This window comes from Jaculus jaculus, chromosome 2 (assembly GCF_020740685.1).
Source record: "Jaculus jaculus isolate mJacJac1 chromosome 2, mJacJac1.mat.Y.cur, whole genome shotgun sequence".
NCBI lineage: Eukaryota > Metazoa > Chordata > Mammalia > Rodentia > Dipodidae > Jaculus > Jaculus jaculus.
The window spans coordinates 27,788,455-27,811,013 of record NC_059103.1 but is presented as its reverse complement, the minus strand read 5'-3'; positions in this window follow the sequence as shown (position 1 = coordinate 27,811,013).

The following is a 22,559-nucleotide window of genomic DNA, read 5'->3' as shown; positions in this document are numbered from 1 at the left end:
TCAGCTTGAGCCGCAGGAAAAGCCGGGTGTGGGGAGCTTCCACTCACATCAGAGCTCTCTGCAACTCAGGAAACATGAAGGGAGAGTGGCAGTGAACAACGGAGGAGCAGATCACGAGGTAGTAGAACACGTGGAACAGCGAGACAACTAGAGCAGATGTGGCTCCTCCCCTCCCCCATTGCCTGAGCAGAGCTCCAGCGGAAAGAGCAGTGGTCCTAGGACCCGCCAACTTGAGCTGACAGCAGGACCCAAGCAGGAGCAGAGTCTGGTAGCAACATCAGCGGCTCCGGCACCAGTAACAGCAGCCCCAGCAGTGGCAGACCCAGCAGCAGCAGCTTCAGCAGCAGTGGTGGCTCCAGCAGTGGCAGCTTCAGCAGCAGCAGTGGTGGACCCAGCAGCGGCAGCTTCAGCAGCAGCGGCTACAGACCCAGCAGTGGCAGCTTTAGCAGCAGCAGTTCCAGCAGCGGGGGTGCTTATCTGCAGGGCCACACTTTCCAGGCTAGGTTTGCCCTGCAGGAAAAGCCAGTGCCCAGCTCCAGAAATCACAACAGCAGCCCAACGAACCAGGCAGCATCTTGACTGAGATCAAAATCCAAGGTAACTGGGATTGCACCAGGGAAGGGTCTCACTTGGTCACAAGCTAACTTGGATCGCTCAACAGACCAGAAATCTTAACCTCTTTGTTGATAGTGGATCTGGTTGTTATAACTACTCTTGCATATATACTTGGGGCTGTGTACAGTGTTAAGTTAACTTTTAGAATCTACCTGTATTTTATTCCACTCAGCCTACTTGAATAGTCCCATACCAGGGACACTCAACCTCTAGGAACACCTTTGTAGATACTCTGAGAGTCTTAAGAGCCACACCTAACACATTAAGCTCCTACCCTGAAAATTTCTAACATCAAGTCAATTGATACAGCTAAGAATACCCACCTAGCTAGAAAATCCAAGCATTAACTTAATCCAACATGCAAAAATATATACATTGTAACACAAGAAACACTAAACAGCAAGACAATATAAATCCACCTAACAGTATTAATGCATCAGAAATGACCTCCAGTGAGAACGAGTTAGAGGAAATGCCTGAGAAAGATTTCAAAAGAATGATTGTAAATATGTTCAAAGAGGTCAAATAACAAATCAAAAAAATCAAAGAAGAAATAAAAGAGGAAACCAAAGGAATCAAAGAGGAAATCAAAGAAGACACAGGACACCAATTTAATGAAATAAAGAAGGCAATGCAAGACATAAATAAGGAAATAGAAATAATAAAGAAAAAAACAGTCAGAATTACTAGCAATGAAGATCACAGTTAATGAAACAAAAACTCTGTAGAAAATCTCACCAGTAGGATGGATGAAGGAGAGGACAGAATATCTAAGCTAGAAGACCACGTGGCAGTTCTAATACAGTCCGACAAAGAGAAAGGCAAACTTATAAAAAAGTATGAGTGGGAATTTCTGATATTCGGGACACTATGAAAAGATCAAATATAAGAATTCAGGGCATAGTAGAAGGAGAAGAATTCCACCCCAAAAGGCATAGTATGCATCTTCAACAAAATCATAGAAGAAAATTTTCCCCAAATTGGGAAAGAGGTGCCAATACAGATACAGGAAGCCTTTAGAACCCCAGCCAGACAAAACCTGGGAAGAACCTCTCCTCACCATAATATAATCAAACTTCCAAACACACACACCAAAGAAAAACTATTGAAAGCAGTTAGAGAGAAAAATAAAGTTACCTACAAAGGCAGGCCCATCAGGATTACAGCAGATTATTCAACACAAACTTTAAAAGCAAGAAGGGCCTGGAATAATATATTCCAAGTTCTGAAAGATAACAACTGTCAACCAAGGTTACTTTATCCTGCAAAGCTATCCATTCAGATGGAGAAATAAGGACATTCCATGACAAAAGCAGGTTAAAGGAGTATTTGAAGACAAAACCAGCTCTACAGAAAATACTTGATAGAATCCTCCATGATGAAGAAAAGGAAAAGCACACATATAAGGAGCCTAGAACAAACAAGCAATACTCAAATACTAGTTAACACAAGAGAGCAAAGGTAGAACCGGAACCACACACACAAAAATGGCAAACTTAAATACACACCTATCATAATATCTCTTAATATCAACGGCCTCAATGCCCCAACCAAAAGACATAGGTTTGCAGACTGGGTTAAAAAGCAGGATCCTACAATTTGTTGTCTCCAAGAAACTCATCTTTCTACAAAGGATAGACATTATCTTAGGGTGAAAGGTTGGAAAACGGTGTTTCAAGCAAATGGGCCTAGAGAAAAGCACGGGTTGCTATCCTAATATCTGACAAGGTAGACTTTAGTCCAATGTTAGTCAAGAAAAATAAGGAAGGTCACTTTATATTGATTAAGGACACACTCCAACAGGAGGACATTACAATCCTAAACATATATGCACCTAATATGGGGGCTTCCAAATTCTTCAAACACTAGCAGAACTAAGGTCACAGATAACACCAAACACAGTGGTGGTGGGTAACTTTAACACCCCACTCTCATCAATTGACAGGTCATCCCAGGAAAAAATAAACAGAGTGGTATCTGACAAAGAGGTCATAGAAGGAATGGACCTAACAGATATATACAGGACATTTCATCCAAAGGCTGCAGAATATACATTCTTTTCAGCAGCACATGGAACATTCTCTAAAACAGACCATATATTAGGACACAAAGCAAATCTTAACAAATTCAGGAAAATTGAAATAATTTCTTGCATTCTATCTGATCACAATGGAATTAAACTACAAATCAGTAGCAAGAAAGGCTATAGAACATACACAAAATCATGTAAACTTAACAATACACTACTAAATGATGAATGGGTCAATGAAGAAATCAAGAAAGAAATCAAAAAATTTATAGAGTCAAGTGATAATGAGAACACAACATATCAAAATCTCTGGGACACAAGGAAGGCAGTTCTAAGAGGAAAATTTATAGCCTTAAGTGCCTATATTAAGAAATTAGAGAGGTCGCAAGTAAACGACCTAATGCTTCACCTTAAAGCCTTGGAAAAAGAAGAACAAGGCAAAACAAAAATCAGTAGACGGGAAGAAATAATAAAGATTAGGGCAGAAATTAATGAAATAGAAACAAAAAAAGCAATCCAAAGAATTAATGAAAAAAAGAGTTGGTTCTTTGAAAGGATAAACAAGATTGATAAACCCTTAGCAAGTCTGACCTGAAGAAAGAGAGAAGAGATACAAATTAATACAATCAGAAATGAAAAAGTTAACATCACAACAGATTCCAGAGAAATTCAAAAAATCATAGGGACATACTATAAAAGCATATACTCTTCAAAGTATGAAAATCTGAAAGAAATGGATGATTTCCTTGATATATATGACCTACCTAAATTAAATCAAAATGAAATTAATCACCTAAATAATCGTATAACAAACATGGAGATCCGAACAGTTATCAATAATCTCCCAACTAAAATAAGCCCAGGCCCAGATGGATTCACTGCTGAATTTTACCAGACCTTTAAGGAAGAGTTAACACCATTGCTTCTTAAGCTTTTCCATAAAATAGAAAAGGTAGGAATTCTACCAAACTCTTTCTATGAGGCCAGCATAACCCTGATACCAAAACCAGGCAAAGATAGAACAAAAAGATGAAAATTACAGACCAATCTCCCTCATGAACATAGATGCAAAAATTCTCAACAAAATATTGGCAAGCAGAATACAAGAGTATATCAAAAAGATCATTCACCCTGACCAAGTAAGCTTTATCCCAGAGTTGCAGGGATGGTTCAACATATGCAAATCTATAAATGTAATGCATTATATAAGTGGGTTGAAGGACAAAAATCACATGATCATCTCATAGGACGCAGAGAAAGCATTTGACAAAATCCAACATCCCTTCATGATAAAAGTCCTACAGAGACTGGGAATAGAAGGAACATATCTCAATATAATAAAAGCTATTTACGACAAGCTTACAGCCAAAATATTACTAAATGGGAAAAAACTGGAAGCTTTTCCACTAAAATCAGGAACAAGACAAGGGTGTCCACTGTCCCCGCTTTTATTTAATATAGTTTTGGAAGTCTTAGCCATAGCAATAAGGCAAGAGACACACATAAAAGGAATACAATATGGAAAGGAAGAGATAAAGTTATCATTATTTGCAGATGACATGATTCTATACATAAAGGACCCCAAAGACTCTACTAGCAAACTGTTAGAGCTGATCAAAACCTACAGCCATGTAGCAGGATACAAAATAAATACAAAGAAATCAGTAGCCGTCATATATGCTAACAACAAACACACAGAGGATGAAATCAGAGAATCACTCCCATTCACAATTGCATCAAAAAAACACAAATAAATAAAGTACCTTGGAATAAACCTAACAAGGGAAGTAAAGAATCTCTACAATGAGAACTGTAAAACACTCAAGCGAGAAATTGCAGAAGACACTAGAAAGTGGAGAAACATCCCTTGTTCCTGGATTGGAAGAATCAATATTGTGAAAATAGCAATCTTACCAAAATTAATCTACACATTTAATGCAATCCCTATCAAAATTCCAAAGGCATTCTTCATGGAAAGAGTAAATACAATCCAAAAATTCATTTGGAATCGAAAAAGCCTCGAATATCTAAAATAATACTGAGCAACAAAAATAAGGCTTGTGGTATCACCATACCTGATTTTAACCTATACTACAGAGCCATAGTAACAAAAACAGCGTGGTACTGGCACAAAAACAGACATGTAAATCAGTGGAACAGAATAGAGGACCCAGATGTAAGTTCAGGTAGCTATAGCCACCTGATATTCGATAAAAATGCCAAAAATACTCAGTGGAGAAAAGACAGCCTCTTCAGCAAATGGTGTTTTGAAAACTGGATATGTATCTGCAGAAGGATGAAAATAGATTCTTCTCTCTTACCATGCAGAAGAATTAAGTCCAAATGGATTAAAGCCTTAAAATCAGACCTGAAACTCTAAAACTCCTAGAGGAAAAAGTAGGGGAAACCCTTCAACATATTGGTCTTGGCAAAGACTTTATGAATACAACTCCAATTGCTCAGGTAATAAAACCACAGATTAACTACTGGGACCTAATGAAATTACAAAGATTTTGCACTGCAAAGACACAGTGAAAAAAGTAAAAAGGCAACCTACAGAATGGGAAAAAATCTTCACCAGCTATGTATCTGATAGAGGATTAATATCTAGGATATACAAAGAACTCAAAAAGTTAAATAATAAGGAATCAAACAAGCCAATCAAAAAATGGTCTATGGAGCTAAATAGAGCATTCTCAAAGGAAGAAATACTAATGGCATATAAGCATTTAAAAAAATGTTCTATGTCATTAGTCACCAGGGAAATACAGATTAAAACCACACTGAGATTCCATCTCACTCCTGTCAGATTGGCCACCATCATGAAAACAAATGATCATAAATGTTGGCGGGGATGTGGAAAAAAGAGGAACCCTTCTACACTGCTGGTGGGAATGCAATCTGGTCCAGCCATTGTCGAAATCAGTGTGGAGGTTCCTAAAACAGCTAAATACTGATCTACCATATGACCCAGCTATAGCACTCCTAGGCATATATCATCTCATTTCCTTAGAAGTCCACGCCCAACCATGTTTATTGCTGTTCTATTTATAATAGCTGGGAAATGGAACCAGCCTAGATGTCCCTCAACTGATGAGTGGATAATGATGTGGCACATTTATACAACGGATTTTTACTCTGCGGTAAAGAAAAATGAAGTTATGAAATTTGCAGAAAAATGGATGGACCTGGAAAGGATTATACTAAGTGAGGTAACCCAGGTCCAGAAAGCCAAGCACCACATATGCTCTCTCATATGTGGATCCTAGCTACAGATGATTGGGCTTCTGCATGAGAAGGAAAATACTTAGTAGCAGAGGCCGGTAATTTAAAAAGAAGATATAAAGGGAAGAGAAAGGAAGGGAGGAGGGTTCTTAATAGGTTGATATTGTATATATGTAAGTACAATGATTGAGATGGGGAGGTAATATGATAGAGAATGGAATTTCAAATGAATAGTGTGGGAGGGGGGCGCGAAGGGAGGGAATTACCATGGGATATTATTTTATAATCATGGAAAATATTAGCAAAAATTTAAAAATTTTTAAAAAATGTATAGAGTCAAACAATAATGAGAACACAACATACCAAAATCTCTGGGATACAACGAAGGCAGTCCTAAGAGGTAAATTTATAGCTTTAAGAGCCTATATTTAGAGAAACATTAAAGGATGAGCCATATAGATAAGGAACAAGGACTTTGCAGCCTTCTGATGATCCTTTCTCACTTTGTCTGCAGTAATCTAGTTTCAAACCTTGTCTTTTTTTCCTGTCTATATGTGGAGAATCCTGTTAAGCATAGTGTGCAGGCCTCCTAAGACTAGAATGCTTGGTTTTGTACAAATTGAGAAATATTTTTAAGGACTTGGGTTGTGCCTGGTAATACAGTATAACAAGCACATAGATAATAAAGGCCTCAAGTATGGATGTTGTAAATATATCGAACACCTTCCTGCCTTCCTTCCTGCCTGCCTGCCATGGTGGCTGGATTAAACTACAGAAACAAGCTTTGCATAGAATGTCTATATACTTTCCTAGTATAATGGTGTCGGCTCTATACAAATGGTCATAAAGCAAAACTATTCACATTGCATTCAGCCAGCACCCTCAAAAAACCATTGTGCTGCTAATTATAAACCATCAAAACCCAGCTTCCTTCCATTCTTCTTACATCCTCCAGATGGCCAGCCTTGGGAACTTCTCATCAGATGCCCCTAGAATGGTAGCTGGGTGGCCTGCTAAGTTGGTGTTTGTGGCATAGGTAGAAGCTGTGAGACTGACTGGCTGGTCAGTGGGATAGGGGACCCTCTCTACACAATCAGCATGGCTATGCCCCTGGCCTTGAGGTAAAAAGAAGATATATTGGGGTGGAGGGATGGCATAGAGGTTAAGGCATTTTCCTGCAAAGCCAAAGGACCTAGGTTTGATTCCCCAGGACCCATGTTAGCCAGATGCACAGGGGCACACACATCTGGAGTTTGTTTGCAGTAGCTGTAGGCCCTGGCACACCCATTCTCTCTCTTTCTCTCCCTCTTTCTCTGTCAAATAAATAAATATTTTTCTTCAAAGAAGAATATCTCTGTGTCTTTTCATGGAGGTCATATTGGAGCACCCCAAGTAAAAACATCCCCTATGTGTTCCTTGTCCATTCCCAGCTTGGTGATAGCTTTATGTCCAAGGACCTGCACTCCTTTTCTCCCTGACTCCCCAGCATCAGAGCACTGCTTGGGAATTATTTCATCAGTCCAGAGGCAAAGAGGTGCCATCAAATATAGGCAAGTGGACTTTATCTAGAAAAGTCTTATACAACTAGAGCTTGGATCAACTTTCAAGAAGCATGGCTGCCACTGTGGTGGCACATGCCTTTAATCCCAACACTCAGGAGGCAGAGGTAGGAGGATGGCTGTGAGTTTTAAGGATAGCCTGAGATGACATACTGAATTCCAGGTCAGCCTGGGCTAGAGCTAGACCCTACCTTGAAAAACAGAAAGGAAGGAAGGAATGTGGTAATCACCTCCCTGCCGCATGCACTGAGATGAAATAGCCTCTCCCCTCCTCCCTCAGTAGAGTGCATTGAGATTGTGTCCTGAGAAACAGGTGGTCGGTGAGTTTGGATTTTTGTTAGCCTTTATTATAAACTATTTACTTATTTGCACATAGGCCTGTGTCTCCTGCTGCTGCAAATGAATGCTAGAGGTATGTAACACATTTTGTGACTGATTTTACATAGGTGCTGGGGAATTGGACCCAGGTCAGCAGAATTTGAGAACAACCTCTTTGAGCCACCTCTCCAGCCCCTTCTGTTTCTTGTGACTGGAAATCTAGCAGGCTATAAGTATCCAGCCAAGAATCAAAGTGAGAGCAGGTTTCTGACAGTGTCAGAAGGAAAATGGGCATTGAGTCAAATGTGTGTTTCATGTCTTCTTGTCTTCCCTGGCAGTGTGACCTTGGGCAGGTAATTTAATCTCTGAGCCTCAGCAGCTTCTTTCTGTGAAACAGGGCTCAGGCAAGGTCTTCCTCATCGCTGACACTGGGTGAGATCATTGGATAGCATCTGCTTGCCCAGTCATGCCAGGCAGTTAAAGAACTCAAAGCCATATTCTCTCCCACTCTCATATGGCTTACTTTGTAGAACTGAATCTGTTCAAGACCATGGGCAAGAAGCCACACCTTACAGCAGAGCAGACATGGGTGCCTGCCACTCCAGGTGCCCATCAGAAAAAAAAAAAAAAAAAAGAACTCACAGAGAGCAACCTCACTGGAGGCCCAGCTCCTCCTGCCAGCTTGCACTTGGAGACTCAGTCAGACCAGGGGCACAAAGACCTAGCCGGTGAGGCATTTCAGTGTCCCCAGAGGACTCTCAGAATAATATGTTCACCAGGGCCTCTTCTGGCTTGGTCTAGTCCTTCCAAAACCAACATGCATTTTGTCTTCTCCTGTACAACTGCTTTGCCCTAACCTTTCTGTCTGATACACACACCTCATCTTCCAAACTATCTTAGAAGCAGCTTTGACACAGCTGAAACATGAAGAGGTCATCAAGCTGTCTAAGTAGACTGAGAGCTAGGGAGAAGTTTAGAGCCCATGTTGCTTATTGCCACTACTATTATGTCTGAGTTTAGCTTTCATGGAAGCAGGTGATTAATGCCAGGAAGCAAGAGAGATAGGGATCAAGGCAAAGGCACATGGGCTGTGTCCGCTGGTGACTAGCCAGGTAAATTACAGAGTGTAAATTGGAGTTTCCATTTTATTCCCTCCATTTATCAGCCTTTGTCTTCATCTTTGGGGGCTGATCAAGTCTGGGGGGCTTGGAGAAATAACTCTGTCTTAGTAGCATGCAAGGAGCACTGGACACCTGAAATGTTTCCTAGGGCATCATGACAACAACTGGCCCTCACAACAGTAGTTAAAAGTAGAGGTGGCAATGGGTTTTGCACATGCCCTTTAATCTCTATAGCCTATAACATGGCCCTCCTAGAATTGCTGCCATTCCCTACCCCATGACTACCACAGTCTTCCTGTGGGAACACCTATGACAGAACAAGACCTGGGTACGCTGTGAACTTGCCTTTAGGGTTTGGCTCAGCTCAGGCCCTTGGTGCATGAGGCAGGATAGGGTTGTGGGTATATGTTCAGGTATAGGAGTCAAATGCAAGTCCCAATCCTGACAGCTTTGCCACTCATTACCAGGGGGCCTTTAAGTCACTTCTGTACCCTGTACCTCCTCAATTGATTAGGAAATGTCAAAGTGATTCCCTAAAAGTTGGTTGTGAGGCCCTATTAAATCATGCCTGGGAAGTACTTTTTCTTTGTTATATAGATGTTATTTATTTATTTGCAAGCAGAGAGAGATAGAGATAGAGAGAGAGATAGAGATAGATAGATAGAGAGAGAGAGAGAGAGAGAGAGAGAGAGAGAGAGAATGGGGTGCCAGACTCTCTAGCCATAGCAAACAAACTCCAGATGCATGCACCACTTTGTGCATCTGGCTTTATATGGGTACTGGGAAATCAAACCCAGGCAGTTAGGCTTTGTAGGCAAGCCCCTTAACTGCTAACCCATATCTCCAGCTCCCAAAGGACTTTTACTACGGCAGGAGAAAGGCCAGACCAATGCAGGAAGAAGGACCTTTCACATAATGTCTGGAACCAGAAGAATTCTGGATTGGGGAATATTTTTTCAAATTTTGGGATTTACTGTATTAATCATTTTATCTTTTCTGAGACCACAGACCAGAGAAACAATTTAAGAGAAGAATTTATTTTAGGCTTCTGATGAGGGGTTACATCAGTCCATCTTGGTGGATAAGCACTGTGATAGGTGGCTCCGTGGCAGTGTGATGTGAGGTAGTTTTCTGGTTTGGTGCTGTAGGAAGCAGAGGTTTGGATGGGAAACTGGGTTATGCTATAACCGGCAAAGCCTACCCTTAAGCTAGGCACTCTCTCTTAAAAATTCTACAACTTCCCCAAACAGCACCAGCATCTGGGGTCCAAGTATCCAAACACAGGAGTCTATGGGGAGAGGCATTTCACATTCAAACCATAGCTCATGTGTTATAGATACATCATGAGTTACCTGAGGGATGGGACCCACATCTGAAGATGAAATCCATTTCTCTTTAATATACCTTACAGTCACAGCCTAAAGGTAATTAATACAACATTGTTATTGACCGTTTTCATACAAGATGAGGTAATTCGACTGCAACCCCCTCCCAATGCCTTCTTTCGCCATCTCCCAGCAACCCCTTCACTGAGCTGTTTCTTTCTAAGTAGACCCTCTTCTATTTTAAGATTTTTTTTCTTATGTCTTCACCCTCCTTCATCATCCATGCCAAAATATTGATGAGCTGAATGTTGTGAAGATCTTGTGAAGGTTGGACAGCAGCTATAAGGGCACAAACAGTCGCTTTTTGCCCTGAAGACAAAAGTACTACTCCCCATCCTCTGCTCATACATTCTTTCTGCTCCATCTAAAGCCATGTTCCCTGAGCCTGGGAGGAGACGTTACAGATGTCTCAATTAGAGCGGAGAGCCCAACCTTGACTTACTTTCAGCACTTTGGCTAGTTTTGAGTCTCCCCAGTAGTCACCACCATCTGCAGTAAAAATAAGTGACCAAATGTGGGATCCGCTTCTTTCTGTTTGCTCTAGGGGAATAAACCTCACTTAAATATTTGGAGGTCAATTTAATGGGCACAACAGATCAATTCAGTCAGTTGACAGTACTGGTTTCTCCACTAGGGGTCCTTCACAATAGTCTTCTGCGTGGGTTGTCAGCACCAGGCATGTATCCTCTCACGGAGCAGGTCTCAGAGATCCAAGCAGAAAGTAGTTGGTCACCCACATATTAGTGATGCCAACCTTACACCAGTGGGCTAGCTTGTGTAGCCCAGAGAGTTGTTTAGCAGCTGTGCAAGCATGTTGATAAATTTTGTTACCCAGCTAGATTACATACATACAGACTTTCTAACACTATGCCAGCTAGCTAGTGGGAAAGAGGCTTCCAGCTCATTTCCAATTTTATTTCTCCATGTTCTGCTACCAATGCATGTGTTGTCTTAAGCAATAGGGTCTTCCTATCTAGTTCTGGTGGGTATCCAGGAGCTTCGCAAATAGGCTATATTGTTGGGGGCTTCAGGAGCTTTCATGGTGAACAACTCCACCATTGGCACAGGGTTTTTCTATAATAACCTATACATCATTTAAAAATATTTCACTTATTTATTTATTTTACACAGACAGAGACGGAATGAGTGAGTGCACAAGGGCCTCAAGACATGTGCACCCCCTTGTGCATCTGGCTAACCTGGGCCCTGGGAAATCGAACCTGGGTCCTTTGGTTTTGTAGGCAAATGCCTTAACCTCTAAACCATCTGTCTAGCCCCCTGTACATCATTTTAACCCACTTGTGGCATCAAATCAGAAATTACACATTTCCAGATTTTGGAGCATTTTGGATTTCAGACTGAGCGGTCAAGGAGGCCAAGCCTGCACTTGTTAACAAACAGCCAGAATGATTAAGTTCTTCACTGAGAATCTTTCCCCAATGCAAGCCTGAACCCTGTGCCCCTTCAGCCCTCTAAAGAAGCTGTTACTCTATTGTCCTTTCTAGTAACCCAACAATTGCAGCTGTTTTCCCTACAACTGTTAGAAGTGGTCCTGGAGACACTTTCTCCCCCCCTCCACCCCCCCCCCCCCCGTAGTAAAGGGGAAAGGAGGCATAGCTGAAGGCTATCCCCACCATGAGCTTCTTGGGCAAGATCTGTTGCTAACCCAGAGCCTCTCAAAGACTACTCAAATCTGTAATTGCTTCAAGATAACTGTTTTAATGTCTGCACCCAAATCACCCTTTATGCTCCATGAGGCAAACTACTTTAAAGGCATCTTTCAGCAGCTTTATTTTGTGTTTACTAAATTACTTATTTTACAGTAAGTCCGATGAGAGACATGCTCCATTATTCTTCAGTTCTACCCTAGCAAAAATGTAATAATTGTGGATTTAAGCACTTCTGAGTTGCTCATAGGGTTCATTCGTCTTTTTGTTTCTTTTCTCCCCCTTGGTATTGGCTTTGCCTTGGATACAGGCAGCCCTGCCATGCTGTGTCTGGGCTGTTTGCAGAAGGAGGTGAGCGCCTTAGTCTCAGTGGCTTCACTCAACCCTCCAACCCTTTTGCTCTCTAAAGTGGTGACCACAGCATTCGGGAAGGAATTTCAATGGATTCGTTAACATCCACCCCACTGTGTAAGGCACCTAATACAATATCTGGAACATATTAGGCTAAAAGACAAATTTTTTGCTTAGACTACAATGTGCTATTGCAACTAACACAGGTTTCTTTTTATTAATTAGGTACACACACTACACTTTGGGTAGTGCAGGCTTGTGTGGGGGAGGGGTGCACATATGTGCACATTTGTGTGAAGACCAGAGGACAGGCTCAGATGTTGTTCCTCAGGAATCACATCTACACTTCATTTGAGACAGGATCTCTCATTGGCCTGGAGTTGACTTCGGGGATCTACCTGTTTCTATCACCTCAGCACTTGGATTATGGGTGCTCACCATCTTGCTGGCATTTTATATGAGTTCTGGGGACCAAACTCGGGCCCTTCATGCTTGCAAGGCAAATATGTGACTGAATGAGATATTTTGCAACACCTAAGGCAGGTTGCTAAGGTAAATACATGTGGTTGATGGAATATACCTAGAATGTTTTGAGGTTGCGTGTCAAAACTCAAATTAGAGTATATATATATATATTGTTTTGCTCTTTCAAGGTAGGGTCTCACTGTAACTTGGGCTGACCTGGAACTTACTCTGTAATCCCAGGCTTGTCTCAAAACTCACAGGGATCTTCCTACTTCTACTTCAAGAGTGCTGGGATTAAAGGTGTGCACCACCTCGCCCAGCTAAATTAGTTTGTAAACTTTCCATAATGGGTATCTGACATAGCCCAAGGTTACTTAAGGATAAATCTAGAACAAGGTCATTGACCCTGGCCTTTAAAATATTGCTTAGTTCTTATTATGATCAGTGTTAACTACTGTGCCCAGACACAACAAAGAAAGGAAAATTAAGCCTTGGGAATGTAGGATGGGGATTGGGGAGGCTGTTGTCTGAGGTTCAGAGGAGGGAAAGCCTTTCTAGGGAGGAGGGACAAACTGAGGAGCCTTCAGTACAGATCAGACAAACAGGTACTTCTCAAAAACAGCAAAATAGGGGCCACATGAAATGAACAAAGAAGTAAACATGGCAAAGTTTCTCAGCCTGGTTTGCTTGAAGTTCACATACACTCGGTTGAGTTTGGTCCCCATGGACTCTGTAAAAGCCAGATGCTTGGCAGGAACTCAGCCTATGGTGGTAGTCTTAGACTCCTGATTTAGTCACAGAACCACTCAGAATATCTCCCCTGTATCCCTGAACTGATATCTTGACATGTTTCATACTGGTAGCATCATTTAGGGATAAGGTTTTGCTGTGGATGGAGTGATTTTCTTTTCAAGGATAGCAGTCTTCCAAGTTTATCCCAAAATCATAATTCTGCAATTAGGTTCCTGTCTTTATATAGTCCTATGGGTCATTTGCTTTTAATTTGTAGGTGGAAAGGGAAGAGAAAGCAAGAAAGATCACATGTGGGATAGAAACCTTATGAGTAGTCTAAACCTAATCACATTCCCAACCCAGCTGCAAGGCAGCATGGGACATGTAGTTTTCTTGAGTACACAAGTGAGTGTTGATACTGGTGAGTGTGGACTAGGCTCTGATACCTGTAACACTAAAGAAAACAGTTTTCCTTTGTTAATGATGTTCTTTTCTGTAGTAATCTTGGGCAATTTGCAAGGCTTAGTTTATATTCAGAGGAGTTAATGTTCAGGTCACAGAGCTCACTGAAAAAGTAGAACTGTATCATTTTCCAGTGTCCAGCTGCATCAGGAGATAGGCTAGGTAATGTTACAGTAGCACCCTCAAAATCTCCATCTCAGTCTCTCAAGCCAGGCATGAAGCTTAGTAGTAGGGCACTTGCCTAGCATGTGCAAGGCCTTCTGGCTCAGAGGAAGGAAAGAGCTTTAACAGGAAGGAAGGACATCCCCAGAACCACATACAAAATATACAAGAGTTCATTTTATTCTCCAGATTCAATAGAAACCTGAATTCTCATTTCTGACTAATTGGTCCGTCCTCTCACTGTAGCAATTCATGATTGTGGCTACTGGGGAGACGGCATGGAGATCCTGCCCATTACCCCACAGATGATTCCACTCTTAAGTGACCCACGCCACTCCTGCTCACACACCATTGCTGAAAGCCAACATATTGGGCACAGCTTAAGTGGCTGGAAAGAGATCTTCCCAGTGCCAGGAATGGAGGAGAAGCCGTGGTGGGTATTAATGTCCCCTACGCCCATGGAGACAGAATAAGAACAGAGGACTCATGGAAGCTGGCCAGGCCCAATTTCAGTTGCCATTTACACTGCTTCATATTTCTATCATCTTTTCTTTCAGAATATAGAATTTTGACAATACAGTGGCCTCAAGGGTATTTGAAGCTGTTCATTGGCCCTCTATCCCCATTCTGTTACAGACTCCCACTTCCTCTCAACTGCTACCATCACAGAGGATTGCCTACTGTGTACAAAGTGCACAGCCCCTTTGTGTTTGAAGGCATAGCTGGTGTCAATTTCCATAGGATTATGAATTGTAAGGATGGGCTTTGAGTTGGAAAGAATCAACTTCTCCCACCCCTCAAATAGTAAACATTGTGGGAAAGAAAAAGAACTGTGGACAAGGTAAGACAACCATACACAGACGCACACAGGAAATGGGAAGGCCATGGGTCAGGGTTCTACCTTGAAAACAGCTGCATTCCCATCCTGCCTTGGCCTCCAGTCACAGGACTCCATGAAGCCCCAGTCCATGATATTTGATCTTTGAACAACTTTGAATTGAATTTCCTTCATTTATGAGTAAAAAGCTCTGATGAACGGATTTTAGAATATGTCCTATAGCGTTGTGGAGAAATGTTCCTGTGACACCCAGAGGGTGGAACAAGCAGGGGCTTTGTGGTCAAGAGAGCCAGCAGCCAGAGCTCCTACCCAGGAACTGGTAGACATAGAGAAAATGGAATCAGCTTGGCTCTTTGGCATAGAGCCAAGGTGGAGTAGGCGGTGGAGGATGTTCATGGAACAGTGGCTGAGGGGTGCCTGACAGTCCAGCTTATAGATGAACTAGGAAGTACAGCTTGGAAGGGTTATCTCTGACGTCATCTCTTGCAGGAGGCATAATACAGGATAAGCCTAACCCATGGAAGTAAAGCTCTACAATGCATTAATCATAATTTCATTTCTATTCTGATTTTCTTAGTTGATTAAGGCGGCGGGGGGGGGGGGGTAGCCCAGGAGGTCTTTTGTGAAGATGCCTGTTCAGATTCAGTCTGCATGTTATCTGTGCATGTCCTGCACTCCCACAAAGCACAGAGGGGAAGACAGGAAATAAAACTAATGTGCACTTGGTATCTGCTCTTTCCTAGGTGTCTGCTTTCCACATATGTATCAATTTAAATCCCATAAGATACTGAAAGAAATTCCCTTGGTGAGCTGAGGCTGAGTGGCTGTCCTTCTTTACCACGGCACGTAGCGGAACTGGGACAAAGCTGGTTTGGTCTGATTGCCACCCCTGTGCAATTTTCACAGCACAATGTTACTGGGCCAAAGACAGCCTCCCCCCCCCCCCCCCCGCCAACCCTATTTGTAGGAGCCTGAATTTCTGTTATCAAAACTTAAATACTAAAGGCTTTTATTTGTGTTCAAAAGCAAAACTCAAATTTTGAGTGAGGGAAAAATAAGGTCTACACATTAGGAAAGCTTGTGTTACCACTGACAAACTTCATTATGCCATAACTTTGTGGCTGACGGTAGAAAGTCACCAGGTCAAGGGCCAAGCCCACTGCCGAGCACAGCAAGGACCAGCCTGTAGCTCAGCAGCCCTGCTGGAGCAAGCAACAGACCTAATACCAATGAGTGAGTCAGCAATTCTCAGGAAGCCGGTTGCAGTTCATTTCTGCATCTATGTGTAGGGTGATATAGGATGAGGAGGGCACAATAGCAGATTAAGAAAAGAAGGAGTATCAGCTCCACAGGGAATAAGCATTGAACAATATTTTAATGGTAAGGTTACCATTTAAGAAGTTTTTCTCTAGATCATACCTGGGGAAAACTGAACATGCCCTGGCTTCACGTAGTAAAATAAATGTAGGGAAGGAATTTCTAGAAGAGAACCCAAGTGATGAGTCACGTGATGGAGTGCCATACAGCAATGGAAAGAAATGAACTGGAAAGATAAATATTCACATGCATTAATTGGGAAACACGCTGTGTTGGGAAACATGTATTATTATCTATGTAAATGTTTATACACATATAGATCAGTACTTTACATATCCTTAAGAGGTGCATACAAAAATAACATGAGGTCATACAATTGATAAATACTAGAAAGGCTGTAGCTACTTCTGGGTGGCGAAGGATCAAAGTATTGGAGTGGAAACAATATAGGAATTTCGCCTTTTGGGGGATACACATAGGTTAAGCTGGTTAGGGGCAAAGTTTATATTTGCCTAATTACTCTCAAATTTTTCCGTGTTTAAAATATTGTGTTACAAATGAGAGTAATGTAGCCAGAAGGGTTAGTAGAGCTAAAGGAAAGAGGGTCGTGAGTATGAGGAAGGATCCCAAGATTCCCTTAGGAAGATTGGCCCAGAGCATGGACAGCCAGTGCTTCACATACATGACAAGTATGACATTTAGGAATTGTCTTCATTGATGAATCAAACTTTCATATGCCTTCACCTCTCACCTTGTGCAAATATAATGTCAGTCACACAATAGAAGCATCTCTTGTGGGTGATTCATTATAGAAAACTGATATGTTTCCTTTTCTGGTCTTTTCAACTTACCTAAAATGTCAGAAAGGAGGCGTGCAGTCAATTAGAGGAGCCTCACAAATTCAAGGCAGAAACCAGCATTTGAGAAGCAGAGACGGGGGGCACTGAATTCTGCAGCTGCCCATCTCCATTGTTGCCCTGGCCAGCGGGGAGTTGAACAAAGAAGCAAGGGGAAAAATAACCTGAATGAAAGAAGGCAAATAGACACAAGAAGGAGACCATGCTAGATGTTTGTCACGGCCTCGAGAGTTTATTCTTACATGTAGGTTTATATAGGGTTGTAGGGGGAAGGGGATGTGGTCAGGGCAAGGAGTTGTCAGGAAACCTAGAGGGGATGTAATCAGGTGTTCATTTAATCTTGCCTCACTGGCTTAACATCCTGACTGCACCAGGTTTCACATCCTGACCATAGACTGGCCTTTTGCAAAAGATAAGATTTTATAAGTAGTCTGCTGATGGGTTCCAGAAGTACCTAACAGAAAGCTGGATGGACCAGCTTTCTGAGTAATGAGTCAGTTTATGAGCAGGCCCAGGCAAAATGGAGAGGCTTTTGCTCTATGGCTCCTGACACATTGTTACATGTTTACAAGATGAAAACCATGTGCTACAAAATGTAAAATAAATAAATACATAAGCCCCCTTCTTATTTCTCTGGTGTTTCTGTTGATTAAAATAGCATAATTGCCAGGTGTGGTGGCACACTCCTTTAATCCCAGCACTCAGGAGGCAGAGGTAGGAGGATCGCCGTGAGTTCGAGGCCACCCTGAGACTCCATAGTGAATTCCAGGTCAGCCTGGGCTAGAGGGAGTCCCTACATCAAAAAACCAAAATAAATAAATAAATAAATAAAATCCCATAATAGCATTTGCTATTTAAAAATCCTCTATAAAGCTGAAGGACTGCAAGAACCCCTATAGCAGGACACTGTGTAAAAATAATAATAATAATCATGAGATGACTAGAGCTGTGTTAAAACATTCATTCTAGCTGAGCCTGGTGGCACACGCCTTTAATCTCAGCACTCGGGAGGCAGAGAAAAGAGGTCGCTGTGAGTTTGAGACCACCCTGAGACTATATAGTGAATTCCAGGTCAGCCTGGACCACAGTGAGACCCTATCTCGAAAAACCAAACCAAAACAAAAATAGGTCATTCTTATAATGGTCATAGATTTGCAAAATAAAATGACTAAGTATTCACTTCCATACTTCACTCATCAAAATTGCAAAGGTTTGGAAATTTTTGTGAGCATACCATTTTACCCTGAGTTGGCTTTCATGCTATACTATTTTGCTTTCCCTAGGATACAAATTGATCTGGTATGGAAAGTATAATATGTCTGTCTCTTGGATTGTCTTTTTAGTGTGACTTGAAATGTACCAGAAAAATCTATAAACAATAACTCCAAATTAGCCAAATATAGTAATTAAATTTCTTTCTTTGCTTGGTCTTTAGATAAAATGTTCAAGGAATTTATTAACACAATGTATTATCTGGATGTGGCAAGCTCTTAGTCATTACCACCTATTATATCCGCTGGTAAAATCAATTTATCAGATTAGCTGTTGATTAGCCACTAACAAACTCTGTTTTCCATCTATATTTTCAATTCCATCTATTTTTTTCAAGTTTGGTGTAGAAAATATAACTGCAATAGCAGAAAACCAATAAATACAAACTGTGACAAATATGTGTATATACACTATATAAATGTAACACAACATTACAGAAATCTATTAAATAGTTCTTTGGGTTTTTTTTTTTTTTGTAAAAGAATGAAACTTTAACATTGACAGCATCTCTACAATAGATAGCCATTATTATAGTATACAGTCTTTAGACATGAATAGTAAAAAACCTCAAACAAGACAATTTTAGCTTTCTTTTTCACATTTTTTAGTTTCAAGTATCTGCCATTACCTTTTTGTTGCTGGGACAAACACCTGACCAAAAGCAGTTTATGTGGGGAAAGGGTTTATTTCAGGATTAAAGATTTCAGGGGAAGTTTCACCATAGTGGAAGTGACTAGCTCACTTCAGCATACATTCATAGGAGAGAGAGAGAGACAGAAGTCAACACCAGCAAACATGAACAGTCAGAGCTCAAACTGGCTTTCAACACACATAGTAGGGTTGGACTCAAGATCCTTTCCAAGTGACACAGCTCATCCAGCAGGTCTCTGCCTGCTGGAGACATAAGTAGAAAACTTAATATTTTTAACTTGGTATGTGTTTTTTTTTAAATATTTTAAAATTCTCTTTCTTTAGTACAGACATACTTAGTATGGATCCATCATATATTGGTATCATCCTTTCCCTTGTCCCTGCCCCCATTCCACTGGGGGTCCTCCTCAATGGAATTGCTGATAACTCCATGGAGTTGTGGCCATGCACTGTGAAAGCAGCAGTCACATAGGGAGGTTGGGAGCAATGACTCTGGGTATGACTTCCTAAGCTGGAGGTTGGGAGCAATGACTCTGGGTATGACTTCCTAAGCTGTAGCTCTTATAATCTTTCTGCTTCCTCTTCTGTAAAATCCCCTGAGCTGCGGTGGGTGTGTTTAAGTCTACTTCAGTGATGAGCTCTTAGGAGTCTGTGGATGTCTCCTTTGGTATGTGTTAAGTATCCTCAGCATCTGTCTCCTTCACCCTGGCACTGCTTGCCAGGCTGACTATGGAAGCAGCTCTCTTGCTCTTCTTTCCAGTTCCTCTGTGGTTTTGACTGTGGCTTGGCTGAAGGGAGAGCAGTAGTTTATTACCCTGGGTCTCACCACCTTCTGAAAAAGAAAAACAGATTTTTCAACAGAGAATGAAGTTAGCATAGTTTAAATAGAATAAACATTATTAACTTAGGTATAATTTGATATATATAGTTCCTTTTTTAGTTAAAGACTAGTAGGAGCTTGTCACTGGAGAACATAATCTTTGTCTCCATAGCACTGTAACCAAATATGAGTTCCTTTTTACTGAGGGGATCTCTTAGCCAATCAGAAAGCTATTGGTTACTCACCAAGGCTGTGTACCACCATTGCATTGGTCTGTACATCTTGTCAGGTGTTTGTTACTGAGTATCTTAGATGCCTGCTTGCTAATACCATTGTTGGCCATATTCTCCCAGTACCTCATGTGGCACTTTCCAGCATTAGATGGGCTGTCTGGGGACTGGTTCTCTTCTGGAATCCAGCCATATTTCTCAGTGCTATGGGTCAGCAGCATATGGTGTCATCAGCAATGGGGCATTACCTTTTACCTCAAGTGGGTAATCAAGTGGTTTGACAGAAGTCTATCTTGTTTTGGGGACCACATAGGTCTCTCATAGCTCATTGTAGGTAGCAACAGATTTCTGGCACTAGAAGTTACAGGCCAGAGCCAGTACACTTTTTTTTCAGGTGCTCCCCCAACACTAGGTTTGAGAGTTAAATCTTCTAGTCTACCTTCAAAGATGAAGGTTTCTATGATACTGGTTCATTTTGGGCTTAGTTTTGTGCTTGTTTCCTCCAAACCTCCCCTCCCCATCCCCCTAAACTATTCCATCCCTATTATCTGAGCCTTGAGTTGATTATCAGGTATGCCAGAAACTGGAGCTGATCCAGGTTAGGAACCACAGATGAAAGAGAACATGTGGTGTTTTTACTTCTGTGATTGTGCATGTTTGCTGAATATAATCTATTTTAAGTCCATCCCTTTTCCTACAAATTTCATTGTATCTTTTCTTTTTCTTACTTCTGAGTAGAATTCTATTGTATAAATGTACCACCTGAGGAAGTGCCTGTCTTTGGTGATGAGGTGAGTTTCTTGAAGACAGCACATAGAGGGATCCAATTTTTTTTGAGTCACCCAGTTAATTGGTGCCTTTTGATGGGTGAGTTAAAGCCATTAATATCTAAAGTTATAACTGTGAGGTTTGATTTAAGCCCTGCCATGATGGAGTGCTTTGTACTTTTTTGAATCTGCTCTAGCTTTGGTTATTGTGATGTTCTTCTTATAGGCTCTTGAGATGGCTTGTTTGACTCTTGGTTGTGGAAAATTCCCTGAAGTATTCTCTGTAGATTTGGCTATATGTTTATGTAATCCTAGAGTTTTCTTTTTACAATGTATTATAACAGACATAATACTGGACATAGTACTCACTGGGTACAGTAGTTTGGGTTGGAAGCTGTAGTTTTTATACTTTGAAGTGCTCCATTCCAGGCACTTCTGGCTTCCAGGGTTTCCACTGAGAAATCTGAGGTAATTCTGATGGCATTGCCTTTGTGAGTTGTTTCTCTCTTGCTGCTTTTAACAGTCTCTCTTTACTTTTACTTTTTAGAATTTTAACTGTGATGTGCCGTGGAGAGTTTATTCCTTGGACCAGTCTGTTCAGACTTCTTTTAGCTTCTTGTGTCTAGATGGGACTCTTTTTTGAGAGAGTGAGAAAGTTTTCTTTGATAATTTTGTTGACTAAGTTCTCCATGCTTTTGGTGTAAATTTCTTTCCCATCTGGTAGAGACATGATCTGAATGTTAGGAAATTTTAGGGTATTCCACAGTTCCCTCATGTTCTGTTCACAAGATTTTTTGAATTTGTCAAAATTTTTGGACTTCTAAACTGTTCTTTCTGTCTTGTCTTTCACCTCTAAGGTTCTGTCCTCCACATAACTAACTCTGTTCTTGGGGAACAGAGGGGACTAGGAAAGTTTTTACTACTTTAATTTGTTTGTATCTTCTTTTGCCTTTTTCTGTATAGTGTCCATCCCTTTTACAAGTTCCAATTTCAGGTCTTGTTTTGATTTTGTTAGTGGTTATTGGAATTCATTCTTGCATTTACTTATATCCTCATCAAGCTTAACAAGCTGGTTATTGAGATCCTCTATTTTTATTTTTATTTTTTGGCTTACCTTCACTTCATTTACCTGTCTTGTGAGTTCTCTGGTTTTCATCTATTAGGTTAAGCCTAGTGAAGACAGCTCTGTGGATTTATGTGATTGTTAGTTTCTTGTTGACTTGCTACAACTTCTGCAATTTGCTTGGCCAGGGTCACCTATCTTTTGTTTTCATTTTGAAGTTCTATTCCTTTTGCCTCCTTTGTGTTTTCATTGGAGACTTCCATTGGGGGATTAGTAAACCATGTTATATATCTCTCAGTTTGCTGTTTCTTTTGCATTGTGGTCTACCCACCTCAGTGTGGGAGTTCTTATTTAATTAAGGAGGAAAGAATTGTTTTCCCTTGTAGTGTCTTTAGTGAGTGTTCTGTTTTATGTTTGAATAGAATAGACTTGTGATGGCTTTGTATTTTGGGATGCACAGGTTGTGGAGGATGTAAGTACACCAGAATCTCTGGGCTAATGCCCAATACCAAAGGTGGGATTGACAATCTTTGATCCCTTTGACCTGGTCTCAGCTATGACTTGTGTTTGGATCAGAGGTGATAGCACTTGCCCTTGCTCTCCTACTGTATCCAGATGGACAGGTTATGGAGGACTCACTGGTACCTCCTGGC